We start from the raw sequence: 26,856 nt of genomic DNA, 5'->3' as shown, positions 1-26,856 counted from the left end.
CCGCTTGGATGAAGACTTCAATCGGATGGAAGACCTCTTCTGCCCCGCTTGGATGAAGACTTCAGCCGGATCATGGACCTCTTCAGCCCCCCGCTTGGGCTTGGATCAGGACATCGGGGGAGCTCTTCTGGACGGATCGGTGTGATACCCGGTGATGTGAAGACAAGGTAGGATGATCTTCAGGGGCTTAGTGTTAGGTTTATTTAAGGGGGGTTTGGGTTAGATTAGGGGTATGTGGGTGGTGGGTTGTAATGTTGGGGGGCTTGGGTATTGTATGTTTTTTTTTACAGGCAAAAGAGCTGTATTTCTTGGGGCATGCCCCGCAAAGGGCCCTGTTCAGGGCTGGTAAGGTAAAAGAGCTTTGAACTTTAGTAATTTTGAATAGGGTAGGGCATTTTTTTATTTTGGGGGGCTTTGTTATTTTATTAGGGGGCTTAGAGTAGGTGTAATTAGTTTAAAATTGTTGTAATATTTTTCTTATGTTTGTAAATATTTTTTTATTTTTTGTAACTTAGTTCTTTTTTATTTTTTGTACTTTAGCTAGTTTATTTAATTGTATTTATTTGTAGCAATTGTATTTAATTAATTTATTGATAGTGTAGTGTTAGGTTAATTGTAGGTAATTGTAGGTAGTTTATTTAATTAATTTATTGATAGTCTAGTGTTAGGTTTAATTGTAACTTAGGTTAGGATTTCTTTTACAGGTAAATTTGTAATTATTTTAACTATTTTAGCTATTAAATAGTTCTTAACTATTTAATAGCTATTGTACCTGGTTAAAATAAATACAAAGTTACCTGTAAAATAAATATTAATCCTAAAATAGCTATAATATAATTATAATTTATATTGTAGCTATATTAGGATTTATTTTACAGGTAAGTATTTAGCTTTAAATAGGAATAATTTATTTAATAAGAGTTAATTAATTTCGTTAGATTTAAATTATATTTAACTTAGGGGGGTGTTAGTGTTAGGGTTAGACTTAGCTTTAGGGGTTAATACATTTATTAGAGTAGCGGTGAGCTCCAGTCGGCAGATTAGGGGTTAATAATTGAAGTTAGGTGTCGGCGATGTTAGGGAGGGCAGATTAGGGGTTAATACTATTTATTAAAGGGTTAATGAGGCGGATTAGGGGTTAATAACTTTATTATAGTAGCGCTCAGGTCCGCTCGGCAGATTAGGGGTTAATAAGTGTAGGCAGGTGGAGGCGACGTTGAGGGGGGCAGATTAGGGGTTAATAAATATAATATAGGGGTCGGCGGTGTTAGGGGCAGCAGATTAGGGGTACATAAGGATAACGTAGGTGGCGGCGCTTTGCGGTCGGCAGATTAGGGGTTAATAAGTATAGGCAGATGGAGGCGACGTTGAGGGGGGCAGATTAGGGGTTAATAAAGATAATATAGGGGTAGGCGGTGTTAGGGGCAGCAGATTAGGGGTACATAGGGATAATGTAAGTAGCGGCGGTTTACGGAGCGGCAGATTAGGGGTTAAAATAAAATGCAGGTGTCAGCGATAGCCGGGGCGGCAGATTAGGGGTTAATAAGTGTAAGGTTAGGGGTGTTTAGACTCGGGGTACATGTTAGGGTGTTAGGTGCAGACGTAGGAAGTGTTTCCCCATAGCAAACAATGGGGCTGCGTTAAGAGCTGAACGCGGCTTTTTTGCAGGTGTTAGGTTTTTTTTCAGCTCAAACAGCCCCATTGTTTCCTATGGGGGAATCGTGCACGAGCACGTTTTTGAGGCTGGCCGCTTGCGTAAGCAACTATGGTATTGAGAGTTGAAGCTGCGTTAAAAATGCTCTACGCTCCTTTTTTGGAGCCTAACGCAGCCTTTATGTGGACTCTCAATACCAGAGTTATTTTTATGGTGCGGCCAGAAAAAAGCCGGCATTAGTTTTTCGGGTCGTTACCGACAAAACTCCAAATCTAGCCGATAGAATGTTAACCTTTATCTTTATGTTGCAGGAACTCTGTGTTTATCCTATCATTGTTATTAATACATATATATTTATTATAAATATATTATTATTTTTGTGTGTATATTATCAATAACACAATGAATAGTAGAGACTGTAATACAAGATTTTTTTTTCAATAATGAAATTTGCAAATTATCAGATAGATTACGAGTTTGGCGTTATGAGTGAAAAAGCAGCGGTATGTCCCATAACGCTGCTTTTTCCCTAACGCCGCTATTACAAGTCTTGCTGGTATAGGTGTACTTCACACCTTTTTGGCCGTCACGCAACGTCAGTACCGCACTTTTAAAAAGTCCATTATCAATGGGACTCCCATAGCGCCGGTATTACGAGTTTGCCTGGGAGGCCAAAAAGTGAGCGGTTCACCCTATACTGAAAAGATCTGTACCGTCATCTAAAGTTAGTAGTTATGAGTTTTACATTACAAATCTGTTAAAAAGTACACTAACACCCATAAACTACCTATTAACCCCTAAACCGAGGCCCTCTCGCATCACAAACACAAACACTATAATACATTTATTAACCCCTAATCTGCCTTTCTGGACATCACCGCCACTATTAAAATTTATTAACCCCTATTCCGCCACTCTCCGACATCGTTGCCACTATAATAAACCTATTGACCACTAAACCACCGCCCTCCCGTATCACAAACACTATTTAAATATTAATAACCCCTAATCTGCCGTCCGTCCACACCGCCGCTATAAGAAACCTATTAACCCCTAAATCGCAAGCCCCCACAACGAAATATACTTAAATAAACTATTAACCCCTAAACCGAAAGCCCCCACAACGAAATATACTAAAATAAACTATTAACCCCTAAACCTATTGGAACAGCCAATAGGATGAGAGCTGCTCAAATCCTATTGGCTGATTGGAACAGCCAATAGGATTTTAGCAGCTCTTATCCTATTGGCTGATTGAAATCTTTCAGCCAATAGGAATGCAAGGGACGCCATCTTGGATGACATCACTTGCATTGAAGTTCCAGTTCACAGCAGCGACCGCATGAAGAGGATGCGCCACGCCAGATGTCTTCAGGATGCACCCGCTCCGTGCCGTCTGGATAAAGACTTCTTGCCGTCTGGATGAGGACTTCGCCGGCTGGATGCAGATAGAAGAGGCCCCCTGGATGAAGACTTTTTGCCAGCTGGATGGATCCTTCAAGCGGGACTTATACAGTGGCGGCTCGTGGGTTATTCAAATGGAGGTTCACAATACATGAACTGGGGTTAAATAACCCAGGTTTTAGTGAGTCCTGAGGACTGCAGTTGATGAACCCTGTACAAAGTGATATAATGCTGTATTGCTATCCTTTCATCACACTTGTTCCTAAAGATCTTAATCTCTGATGGAAACAGCTCTTTCATTTTGCAGCACAAGACTTTACTGGGTGCGCTGATTGTTGGTGTTGTTCTATTAATTGAGCGTGGATGGAAGCGCTCTTTTCTCCGCACCAGGACAGCTGAGTATTCTGTGAATACGTCACCACTACGTCACGGGGGTGTGTCTGACTACGTGAAGTGCACTGATCGTCGGGGACTTTACTCACAACCAGTGTTTGAATGTTTGAGCGCTTCCCGGTTGTTGCATTCATTTAAATACCACCTAGCAAGTATTTTATAATTAATGCATGATATAAATGGAGCTTGTGAAACGAATAAAAGCAAATTATTTGTTTTGTTCTTAGAAGTTTCTATTTTAGTTGATGCTATTAAGATGGTTGAGCAGTGCAGGCGATGGGTGACTATAAAGGTATCATGAAAGAGGGGATCCTGCCCCTGCAATGCAGCTAAGAGTAGCAGAGGAAACATCCTAGTTTCAGGCTGCTTGTTAGAACTATTGCCGGAGTAACTTTTATTTTTGCAGCTGCACCACGCACTTGTTTTGGGAGTTTGGGGAATTTCTTGATGCTTGCAGTGAGACTCCCACTGTGTGTGCATCCCTGGTGCTGGTGAGGTGCAGAAAGCTGGGACCTCATGGAATATAAGCTGTGATGTTGCATGATAAAATGATTTACTAAGCTATCTGCACACTCAATGTTGTGTTTGTCTCCATCCACATTTTTTTCAACCAGTTAATTTTGTATCTGATGACAGCTTAACTACCTTTCTGAGTACATCAGGTTTTAATGCATTATTGCATTCTATAAAACTGAGCCACTGGACCTAGAACAAGAGTGCATGCAATGATTGTTATAGTGAGTAAATGTCTCTAATAGTGTTTGATATAATGAGATAAATAAAAAGTAAGGCTGTTAGCAGATATACAATGAACTCCCATGGTTTAAAAATAATTCTGACATGTGGATGGAGACAAACACAGCATTGAGTGTGCAGATAGCTTAGTAAATCATTTTATCGTGTGACATCACAGCTTATATTCCATGAGGTCCCAGCTTTCTGCACCTCAGCAGCACCAGGGATGCACACACAGTGGGAGTCTCACTCTCCTCTCACTTGCTGACTTCGACTCCGCTTTGCGCCGACCAGGCTCCTCCTCCCTCAATGTGACATCACGTGGCTCTCACTAGCACATCAAAATCTGTGCGGTTAAGAAGGTTAGGAGCTGGGTTTGGGGCGGCGCTACAGGAACTAAGAAATAAGTGCTATGGGCTTGAAGCCTATACTTCTATCTATCGCACGTGCGGTGCGATAGATAGAAGTAAAAACGGCAAACATTTTTTGTTGAAAAATTGGACTGGAACCATTTTGGCTAAATATTTATAAATTTTTCCAATTGGGGTGCTATTGGAAAAAATTATATTTATTTGGCCAAAAAGGTTTTTTTTTTGGTTTTGTGGTTTTTATCTCAGGGCTCTTAGGGGGTTTACGTGCACCTGTGCTACTATAGAGGAGCCTCCACTGGACTTATATAAGTAATAACTGTAAGTGGATGGTGTTAGGTTTATTTAAGGTTTTTTTGGGTGGGTTTTATTTTTAGATTAGTATCTGGGCATGTAAAAGAGCTAAATGCCCTTTTAAGGGCAATGCCCATACAAATGCCCTTTTCAGGGGAGCTTATTTTTTTTTAGATAGTTATTTTATTTGGGGGGGGGGGTTGGTTGTGGGGGTGGTGGGTTTTACTGTTGGAGGGGTGTTTGTATTTTTTTTACAGGTAAAAGAGCTCAATTCTTTGGGGCAATGCCCCGCAAAAAGCCCTTCAAAGGGCTATTGGTAGTTTATTGTAGGGTAGGGTTTTTTTTTATTTTGGGGGGCTTTTTTATTTTGATAGGGCTATTAGATTAGGTGTAATTATTTTTATTTTTGATAATTTGTTTCTTATTTTTTGTAATTTAGTGTTTGTTTTTTTATGTAATTTAGTTATTTTTATTTTTAGTAATTTTAGTGTTTATTTTTTTTGTAATTTTAGGTTTTAGTGTAAGGCAGGTTATGTTTTATTTCACAGGTAAGTTTGTATTTAGTTTAACTAGGTAGTTAGTAAATAGTTAATAACTATTTACTAACTAGTCTACCTAGTTAAAATAAATACAAACTTACCAGTGAAATAAAAATAAAACCTAAGCTAGATACAATATAACTATTAGTTATATTGTAGCTAGCTTAGGTTTTATTTCACAGGTAAGTAAGTATTTAGTTTTTTGTTTTTTTAGGTATTATTTAGTTAATAATTGTAACTTTAGTTTATCTCTATTTTAATTATGTTAAAGTTAGAGGGGTTAGGGTTAGGTTTAGGGGTTAATATAGTTTAATTTAGCTTGTTGCAATGTGGGGGGCTGGCGATTTAGGGGTTAATAATTTTATTTAGTTAATAATTGTAAATTTAATTTAGCTTTATTTTTATTATGATAAAGTTAGTGGGTGTTAGGGTTAGGCTTAGGGTTACGTTATGGTTAGGGGTTAATGTATTTATTTAGTGGTAGTGATGTGGGAGGCCAGAGGCTTAGGGGTTAATAACTTTAGTATAGTGGCGACGACATCAGGAGCATCAGATTAGGGGTTAATAGTTTTATGTAGGTGGCAGCGATGTTGGGGGCGGCAGATTAGGGGTTAATAACATTATGTAGGTGGCGGCGATGTAGGGGGCAGCAGATTAGGGGTTAATAACTGTATGTAGGTGGCAGCGATGTTGGGGGCAACAGATTAGGGGTTAATAACATTATGTAAGGGCGGTGATGTTGGGGGCAGCAGATTAGGGGTTAATAACTGTATGTAGGTGGCGGCGATGTTGGGGGCAGCAGATTAGTAGTGTTTAGACTCGGGGGTTTATGTTAGGGTGTTAGGTTTAAACATTATTTTCTTTTTCCCTATAGACATCAATCGGGCTGCGTTACGGAGCTTTTGTTTACGCAATCACAGGTGTTAGGCTTTTTTTTTGCTGGCTCTACCAATTGATGTCTATGGGGAAATCGTGCACGAGCACATCAAAGCAATTTTTGGTGCGGTATAGAGCTCAATGCAACCATTTCACACGTGCAAGCCTGCTTTTTTAAAAACCTGTAATACCAGCGCTATAGGAGGTAAAATAACGCCGCATTTGTGGCAGTCGTTAAAATCCCTATATCGCTCAAAACTCGTCATTTAGCTGTTTGACATTTATTTTAGTAAGAAAACTGTTTTTTTCTGGCTTAGTCAAGTCCACCTAGTAGTTAATATAAATTGATCTTCCTCTGGTTTCCAGAAATATTAGCTAACTACATTGTATTACATTGCTTTAATGCAATTTGAAGCTTATAGAAAAAATACAGTAATAAATCCGGAAGAAAACCATTCAAAGGAGCCAAAAAATAAAGTGAACATTATTTGAATACAAGTTTAGTAGTATCTGTAGTGGAGAAGAAACAAATGGTTATTGGCACCTTGGGAAAGCTCATAACAATGCATATCTGACATGTAGCACTGGAACATAGTATATTAGTAATGACAAGGTGTTGAGGATGAACTAACAAGTGGAGACCTTCTTGGCAGAGGCACAAAATTCTGGGCTGGCTTGAATAAGCAATTGTAAAGACAATAGGTTATAACTTATTGTCACTTTGTCAGGAATTGAAGAAATCAGAAAGGTCAAGAGCAGGTTTATCTAATCTCCTTTGTTGTGATTCATTAAAAGGATATTAAACTGCTGGGTACAAGTACAGTAGCATGTTTGGTTACTCTTTACCATACTATTGCCCCCCCCCCTTTAATCTGTAGCTCTCCATTAAAGCTGTTCTCTTATTACAACCCATTACAGAAGCCATCTTTATACTCAGAGCTGCCATCTTGGTACTCATGTATTGTTGCATCCTCTGACAGAAGCAGTGCACTTTCACAGATCATTATAGTACAGGTTGCTAACAGCGCCCGCCTACTTCCTTATAGCTCCTGGGTAATAGGGTATCTAGCTTACCCTAAGGGAAAGTTATTGGTACAAATAATAATAGTTCAAGAGCGCCTATAAGTAGGCTAAGGAAGATATTATCAGATTCAATAAATTCTAATTTATTACAAATCATAAAACATATAACATAATTGTGAATAACATGGATCCATGTATACTATATACATCTAAAAACAATAAAAACAATAAAAACAGTTGTCGATTATATCTTGCAAACACTTGTCAAATATAACATTCAAACAGTAAAAATGATCACCAAAAGGGTATAGTTCCTATGAGGTCTCAAAAAAATTGTGGAGATAAACAAATGGGAGTCATAGGAAGATCTTAAACAATAAAAAAATCCTTGATGACAAACCCAAAATTGTGCTTGGTTTAAAAAGTTCAGTGATAAAAAGTTCAGTGATAACGTCCAGTGAAATGATCTCAGTGATGTAATAAATGAAAAAATATATAAAAATATTAAAATATTAAAATACTGAAAAATAGAAAAATATGTGGTCAAAAAAAGTCAGTGGTATGTGTAATCCAAATGAGTGATCAGGGAATTGTTAAAGGGTGCTCCTCCTAGTAAAGTGTTATAAAGTAAATCTCAAGTGTCTTCGTGTAGGTGGTGATGGTTTTTCTTTTTGATTAAATAACTGTGCTTTTCTTTTCAGTGATATCCTTAATGGTACCTGAAAATTAAAGAAATAACATAGTGCAATAACGCTTCACAACTTAAATAATATTAAAATAATGCTCACCAGTTTGTCAACGCGTTTCGGCCTCTTTATAGGCCTTTTTCAAGACTATATTGTGGTGAGTAATGGTGGCTCTATTTATGTGTGTAGGTAACCAATGAGTCGCTCTCATTTTGGCACTAAAAAATCACTTTGGCGCTAAAAAATCACTGTTCCTAACCCGGAAGTGTTTCTTACTTTACACTTCCGTTTTTAGATTGTTGCTATATTCCTGTTTAATATCGGTCTTTAATGTATTAGATTAGATTAGTTGTACCCAATAGGTCGAATTCGTAGGGATATTTATATGAACCAATTTGTTTAAGGTCTATTTTTAATAGTCGTTCCGTGTCTGTGCATATAAGCGTAAAACCGGAAGTCACATACCGTTTGTTTACTTCGGCATGTCATTGTTTAAAACCGGAAGTCACGTGGTATATGTTTACTTCCGGTTTCGATTTTGGTATTATTTACATACTTCCGGTTTTGGTTTCTTTGTTATATGATCGATAACGGTAAATATCTCTTGGGGCAGTGATGCTTAATAGCATATGTTAGAATGAGTTTGGTCAATCATATCCGTATCTGGACCTCATTGACATTAAGATGGCTCATACTATTCTGTAAGAGATATATGGACAGGTAAATGTATGAATGTGAAAAAATTATAAGTGGCATAAAGGTATAAAAAGTGTAAAAAGTGTAGAAAATAAATAAAAAGTATATTAAATATTCAAACCCTATTAACATTGAGATGAAAAATGGTATCCCGCAAGAGATACATAAATAAGCCAATAAAAGAATTGTGAATCCCTTAAAGTGTGTTATAAAACGAATTGTTTGCATGACATAAATGCATCAATTATTAAGACATAAAAGTACATAAAAATGCAACAATTATAACCTTTACATAAAACTGCATCAAATATTAGGGCAGCGTAAAAATACATAAAAATACAAATATATAATAATACAAATACATAAAAAATGCATCAAATGTAACTTTTGTATAAAAATGCATCAAATATAACCTTTACAATGGGGTGTCTTAAATCTTTTCTAAAAGACTGCATAAAACTCTAAAATTGGTAAATAATATAAATTGGACTATCTCATAACAGAACACATTAAAATACATACATAAATAAATTTGTAAAAGTGGGTATTGTATCTAATATAAAAAGCTTAATAAAAAAGGATAATGTAACTAAAATGCATTTGGGGGACTAAATGAATCATATTAAAATTGTATTAAAATAAGACTGGGTACATGAGTAATTAACACTTGGCTATGGAAAGCTAGTATGAAAATACATGCAGAACTTCACTAAGTGTGTCTGAGTCTCAGGGTTTTTTTGTACTTAATAGATGTGAGAGGACCTCTCTGTTATTCAAACCTCTGGGGTGTAAGCAGTCTATATCAAAAATCCATTTGGATTCAGTAGTCAGTAGGCGTCTCTCATAGTCACACCCCCTCCAGTTGGGTATTACTCTTTGTATGCCTATATAATTAAAGTCTTTGTGACTGTCTCGATGGTGGTTTGTAAAATGTCTATAAAGTGCTGTCTCCGTGTTCTCATGTTCGATCTTTAATAAATGTTCTCTGATACGATCCTTGAGGGTTCTGGACGTTTGACCTATGTATTGGAGTCCACAACTGCACCATATTAGATAGACAACCCCTCTGTCACTACATCTTATAAGATCATTGATCCTATATTTCACCTTCGAGTTGAAAGAGGTGAATTCTTTGGTTTTAACACCCCTTTTACAAGCTTTGCAGGTTGGACACGGGAAAAACCCTTTGATCTCTCTGCCAAATACATCTCTTGTCCTATTGGATACTCTCTTAGGTATACTGGGGGACAGTTTGTTCTTAAGATTATCAGTCTTCCTATATATGAAGATTGGTCGTGTCGTCAATTTATCTCCTATTACGTCATCATTTTTGAGGAGTGACCAATGTTTCTCTATAATCTTTTCGACAATATGCCTATTTTCGTTGTATTCTGTTATGAATGGAATAGTGAGTGGATAGTCTTCAGAGTGACTGGTCACTTTCTTAGGTTTGTATGCCAGGAGATCTTTCCATAGTTAGAGTTAAGGATTCCTCATCATAACCCCTTTCCAAAAAATTTTCTTTGAGGATTACGGCTTGTTCTTCCCACTTAATGGAATTAGAACAATTCTTCTTTAATCTCAGAAATTGTCCTTTCGGTATATTTGTCTTCCATCTGTTGAGGTGACAGCTTTCACGATGGATATAATTGTTGCAGTCCACTTCCTTAAAGAAACTGGACGTCTCTATTTTACCTCCAATGATGTCTATTTTTAGATCTAGAAAGTTTATTGTCTTGTTGCTCATCTCATATGTAAATTTGAGGTTACAGGTGTTATTGTTCATAACTCTCAGGGTATGTTCTAAATCCTACTTAGACCCTTTCCATATCATAATGATATCGTCTATGTACCTGTTGTAGAGGACCAGGTCCGCGCTAGCTGGGCATGACTCCCAAAAAATGAGTTCCCAATAGCCCATGTATAAGTTAGCATAGCTGGGCGCGAACCTGGTCCCCATAGCTGTACCACATATTTGTTTAAAGAAGACTCCATTATTGCTGAAATAATTGTGGGTCAGGATAAACTGTATCCCATTGAGGATGAATTCTCTCTGTAGTTCAGGTAAACTGCCATCTTTCTTCAAAAAGAAATCCACCGCCTCTATACCCCCTTTGTGCGGTATACTGGTATAGAGGGATGTGACATCACATGTGACAAATGTATAATTTTCTCCCCACTCTATATTTTCCAATTTGTTTAGTACTTGAGTCGAATCTCTCAAGTATGACGGTAATTGGGTGACATATTTCTGTAGTAGTCTATCTATATATTCGCCATCCCTCCCCATCAGAAACCAAAATCACCACAAAAGGCATATTTAATTTGAGCTCTAAAGTTTTGACAGAGAAAGAAACATCTGTGTTAAGCTATGGATTATCTTTCGCCCCATCTAAGGGCTTGAACAAATTTAACACTTTCATAAATGCCAAAGAACTAGTCAGGAAACTGACACTTAAAAGACATTTTATGAAAACCCCATTGGAAATACAAATCACGGGCCACAACAATGCCCATTTAGACACGCAGTCCACTAATGAAAATACCTACCTCCATACAGATCTAAAACCTAGATCGAATTTCTACCCAGTGGCAAGCAAAGGTAATGCTATAGAGACATTCGATACCATGATCAGTAATGAGATCAGAGATATCAATCACAAAAAACTGACCAAACACAAACACAATCTTTCCAAAGAACAAATGGAAACTATAATGACCCTAGAAAAGAATCACGCCTTAGTTATCAAACCAGCAGATAAAGGCGGGGATATCGTAGTGTTAAATAAGACAGACTACGACCAAGAATGTGACAGAATCTTATCGGATCGACAGACGTACGAAATATTAAGAAAAAATCCAATTGAGACCTTCAAGAAAGAATTAGAAGAACTGTTGGGAGAGGCCAAAAGAGTGGGAATTTTAAATGAGAAAGAGTTTAAATACATAAATACCAAACACCCAATCACTCCAGTCCTATATTACCTCCCTAAGGTTCACAAATCGCTCGACAAACCCCCCGGTCGGCCGATAATATCAGGGATAGGGGGTCTGTCAAGTAATCTATCCGAATATATAGATAGACTACTACAGAAATATGTCACCCAATTACCGTCATACTTGAGAGATTCGACTCAAGTACTAAACAAATTGGAAAATATAGAGTGGGGAGAAAATTATACATTTGTCACATGTGATGTCACATCCCTCTATACCAGTATACCGCACAAAGGGGGTATAGAGGCGGTGGATTTCTTTTTGAAGAAAGATGGCAGTTTACCTGAACTACAGAGAGAATTCATCCTCAATGGGATACAGTTTATCCTGACCCACAATTATTTCAGCAATAATGGAGTCTTCTTTAAACAAATATGTGGTACAGCTATGGGGACCAGGTTCGCGCCCAGCTATGCTAACTTATACATGGGCTATTGGGAACTCATTTTTTGGGAGTCATGCCCAGCTAGCGCGGACCTGGTCCTCTACAACAGGTACATAGACAATATCATTATGATATGGAAAGGGTCTAAGGAGGATTTAGAACATACCCTGAGAGTTATGAACAATAACACCTGTAACCTCAAATTTACATATGAGATGAGCAACAAGACAATAAACTTTCTAGATCTAAAAATAGACATCATTGGAGGTAAAATAGAGACGTCCAGTTTCTTTAAGGAAGTGGACTGCAACAATTATATCCATCGTGAAAGCTGTCACCTCAACAGATGGAAGATAAATATACCGAAAGGACAATTTCTGAGATTAAAGAAGAATTGTTCTAATTCCATTAAGTGGGAAGAACAAGCCGTAATCCTCAAAGAAAATTTTTTGGAAAGGGGTTATGATGAGGAATCCTTAACTCTAACTATGGAAGAAGTTAGGAAGAAGAATCGGAAAGATCTCCTGGCATACAAACCTAAGAAAGTGACCAGTCACTCTGAAGACTATCCACTCACTATTCCATTCATAACAGAATACAACGAAAATAGGCATATTGTCGAAACGATTATAGAGAAACATTGGTCACTCCTCAAAAATGATGACGTAATAGGAGATAAATTGACGACACGACCAATCTTCATATATAGGAAGACTGATAATCTTAAGAACAAACTGTCCCCCAGTATACCTAAGAGAGTATCCAATAGGACAAGAGATGTATTTGGCAGAGAGATCAAAGGGTTTTTCCCGTGTCCAACCTGCAAAGCTTGTAAAAGGGGTGTTAAAACCAAAGAATTCACCTCTTTCAACTCGAAGGTGAAATATAGGATCAATGATCTTATAAGATGTAGTGACAGAGGGGTTGTCTATCTAATATGGTGCAGTTGTGGACTCCAATACATAGGTCAAACGTCCAGAACCCTCAAGGATCGTATCAGAGAACATTTATTAAAGATCGAACATGAGAACACAGAGACAGCACTTTATAGACATTTTACAAACCACCATCGAGCCAGTCACAAAGACTTTAATTATATAGGCATACAAAGAGTAATACCCAACTGGAGGGGGGTGACTATGAGAGACGCCTACTGACTACTGAATCCAAATGGATTTTTGATATAGACTGCTTACACCCCAGAGGTTTGAATAACAGAGAGGACCTCTCACATCTATTAAGTACAAAAAAACCCTGAGACTCAGACACACTTATTGAAGTTCTGCATGTATTTTCATACTAGCTTTCCATAGCCAAGTGTTAATTACTCATGTACCCAGTCTTATTTTAATACAATTTTAATATGATTCATTTAGTCCCCCAAATGCATTTTAGTTACATTATCCTTTTTTATTAAGCTTTTTATATTAGATACAATACCCACTTTTACAAATTTATTTATGTATGTATTTTAATGTGTTCTGTTATGAGATAGTCCAATTTATATTATTTACCAATTTTAGAGTTTTATGCAGTCTTTTAGAAAAGATTTAAGACACCCCATTGTAAAGGTTATATTTGATGCATTTTTATACAAAAGTTACATTTGATGCATTTTTTATGTATTTGTATTATTATATATTTGTATTTTTATGTATTTTTACGCTGCCCTAATATTTGATGCAGTTTTATGTAAAGGTTATGATTGTTGCATTTTTATGTACTTTTATGTCTTAATAATTGATGCATTTATGTCATGCAAACAATTCGTTTTATAACACACTTTAAGAGATTCACAATTCTTTTATTGGCTTATTTATGTATCTCTTGCGGGATACCATTTTTCATCTCAATGTTAATAGGGTTTGAATATTTATGTTTAAATCATTTTTATTGTTTTCAATGTAAAGAAGAAAGCATATAAGAACATACAGCGTCAATTCTAGCTGCCAATTACAAAACTTTGAAACAAAACAGAATATTACATTGGCTATAGATTTCAATGAACAGTACCTCTTAACAGGAGGTGTAGTGTAAGTGTTCTTGTCTCATCCATCTACTCACACTTATATATAACTTAGAATCAAGTGAAATAATTTTTGAGGGTGAATAAAACTTCCAGTATTTGGGGGGGAAAAAAGGTGGGGGAAAAACAGAGAAGGGGGAGAGAGAGATCTGAGAGGGTAGTAAGTGTTTGCAGTACCTTTTGATCGTAAGGGCAGTAGATCGAGTCTATATAATTACTTGGATGTATCTATCTGGCGATTGGAGGCCTGAGAGTGAACTGTTGCCGGTAAGGGAGGGTGGTTAAAGCCATTTCTATAGTTCCAATAAAACCAAATTTCGTCATTCTGAGTTTTGGTATCTAGTGTCCATGCTGCTAAGTCGTACATGTTATATGTATGTTGGATTTTATTTTTAATTTCTTGCCATGTCGGTGTGCCTACTTTCCAGTACCTAGCTATGCAGGTTCTCACTACCGTACATAGTATTCTAATGAAAGTGTTTATTGGACCATTGAAGCTAGGAAGTCGCTCGTGGAGTAGTGCCTGCGTCTTGCTAATCTGAATCTGCTCGTCTAATAGGTAGCTAATTAGGTTGGATAGTGACTGCCATATGGCCTGAACCTCCGAGCAGTCCCAGAACATGTGACGGTATGTGCCCAGTTCCCCACACCCTTTGTAGCACAGTCTAGATGCTGTTTCTGTCATATGTGTTGTTCTGAGAGGCGTTAAGTACCATCTGAAGATCGTCTTCAGAGTGTTTTCTCTGAGGTCTGCGCTCAGCAATCCTTTAGTAGCTGTTTCAAAAGTCTTGAACCACTGCTCTGGCTCCAGTCTGATGTCTAGGTCTGCTTCCCATCTTTGCATGAGGGGTGATTTAGTTGGGGATTTTGACGTTTGTATATCTAAGTATATTCTAGAGATGGATTGTTTTGGTCTGTTTATAGAGTTGCATATATGTTCTAAGGTAAGTTTCCCTCTAGTCTGAATTGATTGCCTATATGTGTGTATTGACGATGATAATTGGAGGTATAGGTACCAATGCAAAGGGTCAGGATATATCTTATCTTGTTGTTGGGCATGGGTCATCACTTTATTTTGAATTAAGAAGTCTGCAACACGGTACAGACCCTTATTTTCCCATTTATTGATTGTTCTTTGCAAGTCTTTGTGGAGGAGGTATCTGATGGGTCTCAGTGTTGAGGCTATAGGGCACATCCCTCTTTTGTGTGCTAGTTCTGACCATAGAATTTGGGTGGTCTCTATTGTGACTGATTGATGCTGCTTTGTCTCGTGTGTGTCAACTCTGTGGTCCCATAGTATGGTGTCTGACCCGCCCCCCCCCCCCTCATGTCTGACTCTAACTGAATCCAAAGAGCTTCCTCCTTGGCCCTAAGTATTAAGGTGTCCTGGGCTAGTCTAGCTGCCTGGTAATATTCTATGAGATTGGGGATCCCCAAGCCGCCCAAGCTTCTGTGACCTGTCATGGTTCTCTTTGCTATTCTAGCATGTTTTTTACCGCGGATAAATGACAGTACCTCTGTTTGAAGTTTCTCTAAGTCGGGGTATGGAATGCGTATGGGCAGAGCCCTAAAGAGATAGAGCAGGCGGGGCAAGACGGTCATCTTTACTGCTGATATCCTCCCCATCCAGGAGAAGTTATGCTTCTTCCATGATTGTAGGTCTTTCCTAATGGATTTGTATAGAGGTATGTAGTTGGCTTTGTATAACTGCTGGGTGTGAGCCGTTATTCCCACCCCTAAGTATTTCAAGGGACCTTTAGATTCTTTTAAATCAAAGTTTATTTCGATTAGTTTCTTTGTGTGAGTGGGGATCTCTATTGGTAACATTTCACATTTATCCGAGTTAATACGATAGCCGGAGATTAACGAAAATTCTCCTAGCGTTTCATATAGGTTTGGAAGTGATAGCATAGGGCTGGTCAGGGTGAGCAGTATGTCGTCTGCAAAAAGGCTAATTTTGTAGTCTACGTTTCCCACTTTAACTCCTATTATGTCAGGGTTCGTCCTTATCTTGGCTGCCAAGGGCTCTATACACAGCGCAAATAACAGGGGGGACAGTGGGCATCCCTGTCTGGTCCCATTCAGAATAGGGAACGATTTAGATCTATATCCGTTAGAGGATACAAGGGCTGATGGGTTGGTGTATATTGTTTTGATGGCGTCAAGGAAGGGGCCGTCAAAGTTCAATTGTGTCAAGGTTTTAATCATGTACCTCCAGTCTACCCTATCGAACGCCTTCTCAGCGTCCAACGCGAGGAGCAGAGAAGGCGTTCGTGTTTCGCAGAGGTGATGGACCGTGTCTATAGTTCGTCTCACGTTGTCTGGGGCTTCTCTGTCTCTAATGAATCCTACTTGGTCTTTATGTATTAGTCTGGGTAAAATGTTTGCTAGCCTATTGGCCAAGATCTTGGTAAAGATTTTAATATCCTGATTGATCAGGGAGATGGGGCGATAGCTAGGGCACTTTTTTGGGTCTTTGCCCGGTTTGGGTATGACTATTATTTTTGCTTGTAGCAGCTCAGCTGGTACTGGGTGACCTTGCATAATATGGTTACAAAATTTGGTCAGGTGGGGGACTAGTTCCCTTCTGAACAACTTGTAGTATTCCCCTGGGAAACCGTCTGGACCTGCTGCTTTTCCGGGTTTTAGTGCTTTTATCGCCAATACAACCTCTAACGTTGTGATGGGTTCATTTAACGACTTTTGGTCCTCTGCTGTTAGTTTAACCAACGAAGGATTTTCTAAAAAGCTCTGTGTGAGAGCCTCTATCTTTGGGCTGTGTGTTACTTTGTGGCCGTCATAAAGCTGTGCGTAAAAGTCTCCAAAGGTGTCAACTATTTCTTGGGGGTTTGTAGTGCTTGTACCATCTTGTCTTTCAATGAGTGGGATATTAGCTGTTTTGTATTTTTCTCTAAGTTTATGGGCCAAGAATTTGTCTGGCTTGTTAGCGTATATAAAATACTGTGATTTTAGTTTCATTATAGCTCTATTGGCTTGGGAGCTCAGCACCTTAGCTAGCGAGTCTCTTTTGTTTTGTAGATTACTCAGTGTAGTGGGGTTCCCCGTTAATCTATGTTGTCTTTCTAATTGCGCTATGTCTTCATGTGTTTGCAACCAATCCCGTCTCGTCTGTCTAGCGTGTATAGTCTTTTCTTTGATGAGAGTGCCTCTGAGTACGGATTTGTGAGCGGCCCATACATATGTCGGGTTGTCAGTGGTGTCTGTGTTAATGTCCCAAAATTCCGTCAGGTGTTGCAGAGTGGAAGAGTGGATATGCGGGTTTTTATGTAAGATTGGGTCATACGTCCAGGACCTAGATCTATTTGGATCTACTAGTCCAGTCATCTTAAGTAGTACCACTGAGTGGTCCGACCACACACATGGGCAAATACTAGAGGAGCTGAGTGTCGGTTGCATAATTTGACTGGTGAAGACATAATCAAGTCGGGAATATGTATTGTGAGCCGCTGAATAGAAGGTTGTGTCATTGGTGTTGCCATTTAAAATGTGCCAGGAATCTAGCAGCGAGTGTGTACTGAGTGAAGCCTTAATATGTCGCATTATGCTATCCCTCCTTGACTGTTTATTTGATGTCAGTTTTGGGTCTCTTGTGTCTTGTGGTGAGATGGGGATATTGAAGTCGCCCGCTAAAATTGTTCTGGTTTGTGACCACTGTGTTATAAGTTGCGATATTTTGGCAAAGAATATATGTTGTTGTTCATTGGGTGCGTAAACGTTACATAAAACAACGTCTACATTGTCTATCTGTCCCTTTAAGATTAAGTATCTACCTTCGGGATCCGCAGTTGCAGATTCATGTATGTAATTAACAGAGGAGTGAATAAGAATCGAGACTCCTCTCTTTTTCGTCTTGGTAGTTGCATGGAAGTGTGTGGGGAAGTTTTTGGTCCAGTAGTAGGGGAGTTGGGGTGTTACAAAATGTGTTTCTTGAAGAAACAGTAACTTGGCCTTTAGCATGGTGTATTGTTTAAAGGCTAATCTTCTCTTGGTGTCAGTGTTGAGGCCTCGTACATTATGCGTAGCTATGGTCAACTCACTATCCATTTGTGTGTTGTTTGTGTATTGTCAGCTTACCTGGTCTCCGTGAAACCTTTCCAGGCTCCCCACCCTCCAGAATTTCATACCATTCTGATGATAGCTCCAAAGCACCTCTCCTGATGGCCCCCAATCGCACAGACCTCTCCCATACGACATCTTGAAACATATGAAAAAAACAGTTACAACTATACAATTCAACATAACTCTGGGCCTCACTGTATGGGCCTCCAACCATCTCAACTGTAAGATAGAATGGGGGGGAAGGAAGAAAAAGAACAAGAAAAGGAGGAAAAAACATATTAGAGAATCACTTAAAGTGCAATAATAATACGACTTTGTTAACTAGGGGTGTCAGTTCAGCTACATCGAATTGAGCTTGGATGATTAAGAAAAAATAAAAGTCCCAAGGCAATAAGGGTAGGTGTTGTAAGTAAAGTCTCGCTCTGAGTCCTCAAATGTCCCTGTACTCTCAGAGATGAACTTTCGGAAGAGGGAAAGCCAGTCTTCCTGTAGGACTGTGGGTTCACAGGTATTGTTGATTTTGGAGAAAGTGTCTTTAAAGAGCTTGTATTTCCTTTGTTGTCTCCATGTTAACTTGCGATAGTTATTACAGAGCTCAACATGGAAGGGTTTAGTGACCCTGAGTATGTCCCAAAGAGGAGTTTTCAGGTTTTTTGTTTCTTCCTAGTCGAGTGAGACCATTGTGGTTTTGAGATCTGGTCCGCTGGTTTCATTAGCCGCTGTAGGGGGGCAGGGGTTGTGAGCTTTGGAGTTTCCAGGCCTAGAATTTGGCAGACCTCAGGGATATCTGATGGTTCTTTGAGAGTAATTGTTTTGGAGTCTTTGTTAATGTACAGGGCAAAGGGGAAACCCCATTTGTATGCTATTTGATGTTTCCTTAATAGCTGTGTCAGCGGTCTGAGAGCCCCTCTGCGTTGAAGAGTTCTAACACTAAGATCTTGGTAGAACTGTATTACGTTCCCTTGGAATTTCAGTGTGGGTTTCTTGCGTGCTCCTTGTAGGATTCTCTCTTTGTCTTGGAAAAGCGCCATTTTGATAATTATATCTCTAGGGGGCATGCCCTCTTTGGGTTTTGGCTTGAGGGCTCTGTGGGCTCTTTCAATTCCCATTTCGAATTCTCCAGTTCCTTCTGTCACCTGATGAAACAGTTGCGCCACATAGGAGAGGAGGTCTTTATTAAGGATACTTTCTGGAACTCCTTTCAGCCTAATATTGTTCCTCCTACTCCTATTCTCTAGATCCTCGAGTTTTTCTTGGATCTCAGTTAATTCCTGATGGTGAGAGGCCACGGATTGGGTAACATTAGTGATATCTTCGACTAGAGTGTCAGTGTGTTCTTCTAGTGAGTCCATCCGCCCTCCAAGTTCGGCAATCTCTGATTTGATTTCAGATAAGCTGTTGGTCATTGCTGTATGCATGTTATCAATTTTATTCCAGAGCTTTTCGAAGTTGGCTGTTATGTCTTGTTTAGAGACCAGGCCCTTTAGATCTGCTTTGGTCACTGGGGTGGTCTCTTCATTTGTCTCAGCCTGTTCTATATCTGATGTACCTTGATCCCCCTCTTCCATATCTTCCATTATGTTTGGTTTGGGGTTTATAGTTGTTTTAAAATAGGCGTTGACTGTGGATGGCTTAGTTGTTTTATCGCCCTTTGTTGGTCTTCTGGCTGACATTGTTGTGTAGGTAAATGTTGCTCTCACTGCTAGTAGTGTAACTGGGGCCACACAGATTCGTGGTCTAATGTCTTTAGTGGTTTTGGGCGATGAAATCTATTACTGGGGTATTGGGAGTGCTTCAGTTAGTACCACTCTGTCTGTTAATTTTATATTGAAAGTTTCCCCCAGTACCTCTGCTTAAAATATACCACTGATTCAGGCAGGTATATTTAATCTGGCTGTCTAACTAGGCAGTTGCGAGCCTTCAGGTGGGTCTGCTGAGCTTTGTCACATTCAGTGGGGAGTTTGGTCTTTGTGCGTGGTCTCTATTATTAAGGTATACTGGAGGCTGTCTCTTAAATTTTCTTAAGGCCTGGATCTTGCCCCTGAAAACCGTGGGTTCTTGTTTTATAGGTAAAGGGCTATAGTTGCTTGTTGCAGTTTTTGTGCTCCTTGGTGTCCCCCTCTCTGCCCTGTGTTATGAGGTGCCGTGTTTACCTGGCGGATAGTTCCGCTCGCGGTGTCAGTTCATTGCGGTCGTCGGCGCCATCTTGGGGATTCCCCCTGCTGTAGCGTGGGTTCAAAGTTGCGCAGCTCTCTCCAACCTCTGCTGCTGTTTGTACCTGCCGATGGCTCTCACCCCTTTTTTATGGCTGCTCACCACTTTCAAGGATCTCCGGCGGTGCGGTGTGGGTAATGTTAGCCGTCTGTTGTGTTTTGGCGCCGTCGCTGCTTCTGCGATGCTGTGAGGCTTTGCTAGGAGTTTGGTCTTTTACCCTCCTCCATGTGCTGCCAGATCTCCTAAAGTAATCAGAGTGACCAGAGTAGGGATTAGGATGATACCCCTTCGTTTGAGGTAGTTAGTTGATGTTTGGGACTACATATGTAGTTTTTGTTCGATGAGCCGATCAGAGCTCGCTAATTATGCGGCCATTTCTTAGCTTGGTCAGGCCACCATCCGGGTTTGAATATTTAATATACTTTTTATTTATTTTCTACACTTTTTACACTTTTTATACCTTTATGCCACTTATAATTTTTTCACATTCATACATTTGCCTGTCCATATATCTCTTACGGAATAGTATGAGCCATCTTAATGTCAATGAGGTCCAGATACGGATATGATTGACCAAACTCATTCTAACATATGCTATTAAGCATCACTGCCCCAAGAGATATTTACCGTTATTGATCATATAACAAAGAAACCGAAACCGGAAGTATGTAAATAATACCAAAATCGAAACCGGAAGTAAACATATACCATGTGACTTCCGGTTTTAAACAATGACACGCCGAAGTAAACAAACGGTATGTGACTTCCGGTTTTACGCTTATATGCACAGACACGGAACGACTATTAAAAATAGACCTTAAACAAATTGGTTCATATAAATATCCCTACGAAATCGACCTATTGGGTACAACTAATCTAATCTAATACATTAAAGACCGATATTAAACAGGAATATAGCAACAATCTAAAAATGGAAGTGTAAAGTAAGAAACACTTCCGGGTTAGGAACAGTGATTGATTAGCGCCAAAGTGATTTTTAGCGCCAAAATGAGAGCGACTCATTGGTTACCTACACACATAAATAGAGCCACCATTACTCACCACAATATAGTCTTGAAAAAGGCCTATAAAGAGGCTGAAACACGTTGACAAACTGGTGAGCATTATTTTAATATTATTTAAGTTGTGAAGCGTTATTGCACTATGGTATTTCTTTAATTTTCAGGTACCATTAAGGGTATCACTGAAAAGAAAAGCACAGTTATTTAATAAAAAAGAAAAACCATCACCACCTACACGAAGACACTTGAGATTTACTTTATAACACTTTACTAGGAGGAGCACCCTTTAACAATTCCCTGATCACTCATTTGGATTACACATACCACTGACTTTTTTTGACCACATATTTTTCTATTTTTCAGTATTTTTATATTTTTATATTTTTATATATTTTTTCATTTATTACATCACTGAGATCATTTCACTGGACGTTATCACTGAACTTTTTATCACTGAACTTTTTAAACCAAGCACAATTTTGGGTTTGTCATCAAGGATTTTTTATTGTTTAAGATCTTCCTATGACTCCCATTTGTTTATCTCCACAATTTTTTTGAGACCTCATAGGAACTATACCCTTTTGGTGATCATTTTTACTGTTTGAATGTTATATTTGACAAGTGTTTGCAAGATATAATCGACAACTGTTTTTATTGTTTTTATTGTTTTTAGATGTATATAGTATACATGGATCCATGTTATTCACAATTATGTTATATGTTTTATGATTTGTAATAAATTAGAATTTATTGAATCTGATAATATCTTCCTTAGCCTACTTATAGGCGCTCTTGGACACTTTCACAGATCAGTGATGTGACTGGCCTTTTGACAGCTGTATCTTGCACTTTAGGTTGCTTGCAAAATAGAAATCAGAAAGTTTAAAAAGTTACCTAACAAATAAATAAAAGCCCTAAGGAATAGTATAGAGTAATGCAGCCACTGCAACAACATACAGCTCACTCTGAATTTTGCTTGCTAAATTGAAGTGCACGTTACGACTTGTCAAATAAGCAATGATGTTGCTGGTTTGTAAATGTGCACTGCTTCTTTCACAGTGTGCAAAAATACTTTAGCTCCAAGATGACGGCACAAAGTGTGTAGATGTTGCGTTTCACTAACCAGCTCTTTATATATATATATATATATATATATATTTTTTTTTTTTAATAAATAGAACAGATCTCCGCCGTACACTGAATAGGAATTCAAGGTACGCGATTAAAAATGGCATCCCTTGTATTCCTAGTGGCTGATTTGAGTCTTCAAATTCAAATCAGCCATACGGATGAGAGCTACTGAAATCCTATTGGCTGTTCAAATCAGCCAATAGGATAAGAGCTGCTGAAATTCTATTGGCTATTCAAATCAGCCAATAGAATTTCAGTAGCTCTTATCCTATTGGCTGATTTGAATTTGAAGTCTCAAATCAGTCAATAGGAATTCAAGGAAAGCCATTTTTAGTCGTGTACCTTGAATTCCTATTCAGTGTACAGCAGAGATCGTATGAAGAGGATCCTATACGCTCCATGGCTCCACGGTCACCGGTCTTCAGTTCCAGAGTCGCCGGTCTTTAGTTCCAGAGTCGCCGGTCTTCAGTTCTGCGGTCATCGGTCTTTAACTCCGCGCTCCGCGCCGGCTGGTTCCTAGAAGAAGAAAGAAGAGGTTGCCGCTTGGAAGAAGACTTCACCGCCTGGAACAGGACCTTCTCCGCCGGTCTTCAGGACAGGTGAGGAGCCCTTGGGGGTTAGACTTAGGGTTTTTAAAGAGTTTTTGGGGGGGTTTATTTTGTTTAGATAGGGTGGGCAGCAATAGAACTGTATGCCCTTTTAAGGACAATGCCCAACAAATGCCCTTTTCAGGGCAATGGGTAGTTTAGGGTTTTTAGTGTTAGTTTTTTTGGGGGGGTTTGGTGGGTGGGGGGATTTTACTGTTGGGGGGCTTTGTGTATTTGTTTGGCAAAAGAGCTGATTATCTTGGGGCAATGCCCTGCAAAAAGCCCTTTTAAGGGCTACTGGTAGTTTATTAGATTAGGGGGTGTTTTTATTTTGGGGGGGCTTTTTTATTTTCATAGGGATTAGGTGTAATTTTTTTAAAATTTTGTAATTTTCTTATTTCTTATTTTCTCTATTATTTTCTGTAATATTAGATTTTATTATTTTCTGTAATTCTAGATTAAAGGGACAGTCTGCACCAGAATTTTGATTAGACTGCCCCTTTAATTTATACTTAGTTTATTTTTAAAGTAGTGTTAGTTTTTTGTAATTTAAGAGTAACTTTAGTATTTTGTAAATTAGATAATTTTGGTTCATTTAGGGGGTGTTAGGTTAGGGGGGGTTAGGTTTATTGCATTGTGGGCTATGGCGGTTTAGGGGTTAATACTTTAATAGGTGTATTGCGTTGTGGGTTAATGATGGATTAAGGGTTAGTTTAAATAGGTAGTTTGCGATGTTGGGGTTGGCGGATTTAGGGGTTAATAATTTAGTTATTACCTGTGGTGTGGGTTTGATGGTGGATATAGGGGTTAATAGTTTAAATAGGCATATTGAGTTGTGGGGGGTTGTCGGTCTAGGGGTTAATACATTTATTATTAGTAATGAGAGGGGGATTGCAGATATAGGGGTTTTACGTGTCGGGCTTATTTTTGGGAGGCGTGTTAGACTTTTACAGGAGATTTGTTATTTTCTTTACTTTTATTAGGCGCCGGCAGTTTCTAAAGTGCCGTAAGTCACTGGCTACTCCAGAAATTTGTATTTACGTTCATTTCTGGACATCACTAGTTTATCCGATTTACGGCACTTAGGAAATGCCGGCGCCGTGTATGTAATACCTCGATGTGCGAGGTGAAATTTACGTGCGGCGCGGGTTTCTGCCCTTACGCTGAAACCTGCGCCGTATATTGGATCAGGCCCCAAATGTGTAATTTTGTAGTCAACTTAGGTGCAGTAAATATACAATTCTGTAAAACATAGTGGACTTGATTTTCTAAAGCTCTAGGCTCTGGTTAGATTAACTAATATCTTTTAGCACTGCAATTCTTGAGAACATTGTAACATTTTTCTTTCTAGTATGTATGTATTAGATGGGAATTTGAGACCATAATATAATGTAGCACCAGATGAAGTCAAAGTTTTGTTGCATTTACATTTAGGGGCATATTTATCAAGCTCCGTATGGAGCTTGATGCCCCATGTTTCTGGTGAGCCTTCATGTTCGCCAGAATCACAAGTTATGAAGCAGCGGTCTAAAGACAGCTACTCCATATCCTGTCCGCCTGCTCTGAGGAGGCGGACAGACATCGCCAGAAATCAACCCGATCGAATAAGATCGGGCTGATTGACACCCCCTGCTAGTGGCTGCGAATCTGCAGGGGGTGGCATTGCACCAGCAGTTCACAAGAACTGCTGGTGCAATGATAAATGCGGAGAGCGTATGCTGTCTGCATTTATCGATGTGCAGCGGACATGATCCGCACTATCGGCTCTTGTCTTCTCCCACGCTGATAATTCGGCCCCTTAGTGTTATGTATTTTAATTTACTTTACACTTTAGATTTTGGGGTTGATTATAATCTTTTAGAACCTGTTTATCTGTTGTTTTACAGCTGCTGATTTGCCTTTTCATTGGAGAAATCACAAAAGATTTATCAGATCTGAGCACATATAAGAAAATTCACCCACCAGATGCAGGGATAACATTAGCATCAAAGATTACAATCCATCCGCCAACAAGCTATCGACTAAATATATCAACCACAAATTAAACACAGAGTTTAACAGCCAAAGGCACTTGATAAATGCTTATTACCCACAGACTGATAGTTCACATATCTATACTATAATTGCGTTTGTAATGTCCATCGCCGTCGTCAGTTGTGCACGCATCCTCAATGGAATGTTGGCAGCGCAAGGACAAAAGAATTGGTGGATTCTTTCACCACCCTGCCATTTTCGGAATCCACTGGGATGCAGTGAAGGCAAACACAGCATTACAAAAGCAAAAACGAATTGCCCGCATCAAATTTAAAAATAAATAAATAAACGCCCGCATCAAGTATTAAAAATAAATAAATAACTGCCCGAATCAAGTATTAAAAACAAAAACTAATTGTCCGCACTAAGTTTTAATAATTAAAAAAATGATTAATCCTTAAGCCGCCATCCACCACCACTAAATCTATTAACCCCTAAACCGCCATCCACCACTAACGCAGTAATCTAATTTAACTATTAACTTCTAGACCTCCAACCCCACAATGCAAATAAATAACTTAAATATTGAACCCCCTAACCTAACAACCCCTAAATTAACCCCTTATTTACTTAAAGTAAAAAACAACTACATTACATAAAAAAAAAATCTAAGTTTACAAAAAAAATTACGATTACAAAAAATAAAAAATGCTAACATTACAGAAAATAAAAACACAAATGATCAAAGTTTAAAAAATTAAACCTAATCCCTATGAAAATAAAAAGCCCCCAAAAATAAAAACACCCCCTAATCTAAGAATAAACTGCCAGTAGCCCTTAAAACGGCTTTTTGCAGGGCATTGCCCCAAGATAAACAGCACTTTTGCAGAAGAAAAAAGTCTAAGTCCCCCCTAACAGTAACCCCCCCAAAAAAAAGCCTTACACTAAAAAACCTAAACTACTCATTGCCCTGAAAAGGGCATTTGTATGGGCATTGCCCTTAAAGGCACATTTAGCTCTTTTGCACTGCCCTTAAAAGGGCATTTAGCTCTTTTACAAAGTGCCCAAAAAAAACCTAATTTAAAAAAAAACAAAAAAGAAACATAAAAAGCCCGATGCAGCAGATCTTCTTCCAGGCGGGTCCATCTTTTTCATCCACAGCGAAGGCGGCACGGATTGGAGATGCAGAGCGGTGTTTCCAGATGTGGCGATCCTCGGAGACGGCGATGGTTCTTGGCAGCGATGGTCCTTAGCCACGGTTCCCGGTGGCGGTGCTTCTCCACAGCATGGAGGTTCCTCTTCATGCGATCGTCCACAACACACTGAAGATTAAATCCAAGGTACCCCATATTTATTGGGGTACCTTGCATTCCTATTGGCTGACATTTTTACATCGGCCAATAGGATGAGAGCAAGTGAAATCTTATTGGCTGGTGAAGAGCCAATAGGATTTCACTTGCTCTCATCCTATTGGCTGTTCACCAGCCAATAAGATTTCACTTGCTCTCATCCTATTAGCTGCTGAACAGCCAATAGGATGAGAGCAAGTGAAATCCTATTGGCTGTTCACCAACCAATAAGATTTCACTTGTTCTCATCCTATTGGCTGATGTGAAAATGTCAGCCAATAAGAATGCAAGGTACCCCAATAAATATGGGGTACCTTGGATTTAATCTTCAGTGTGCGGCGGACGATCACATGAAGAGGAACCTCCATGCCTCCGAGGAGCACCGCCACCAGGGACAGCCACCAAGAACCATCGCTGCCAAGC

Source organism: Bombina bombina, chromosome 3, assembly GCF_027579735.1.
Source record: "Bombina bombina isolate aBomBom1 chromosome 3, aBomBom1.pri, whole genome shotgun sequence".
In the NCBI taxonomy this organism is placed as follows: Eukaryota; Metazoa; Chordata; class Amphibia; order Anura; family Bombinatoridae; genus Bombina; species Bombina bombina.
The sequence above is the reverse complement of the archived record's forward strand: the minus strand, read 5'-3'. Positions refer to the sequence as shown.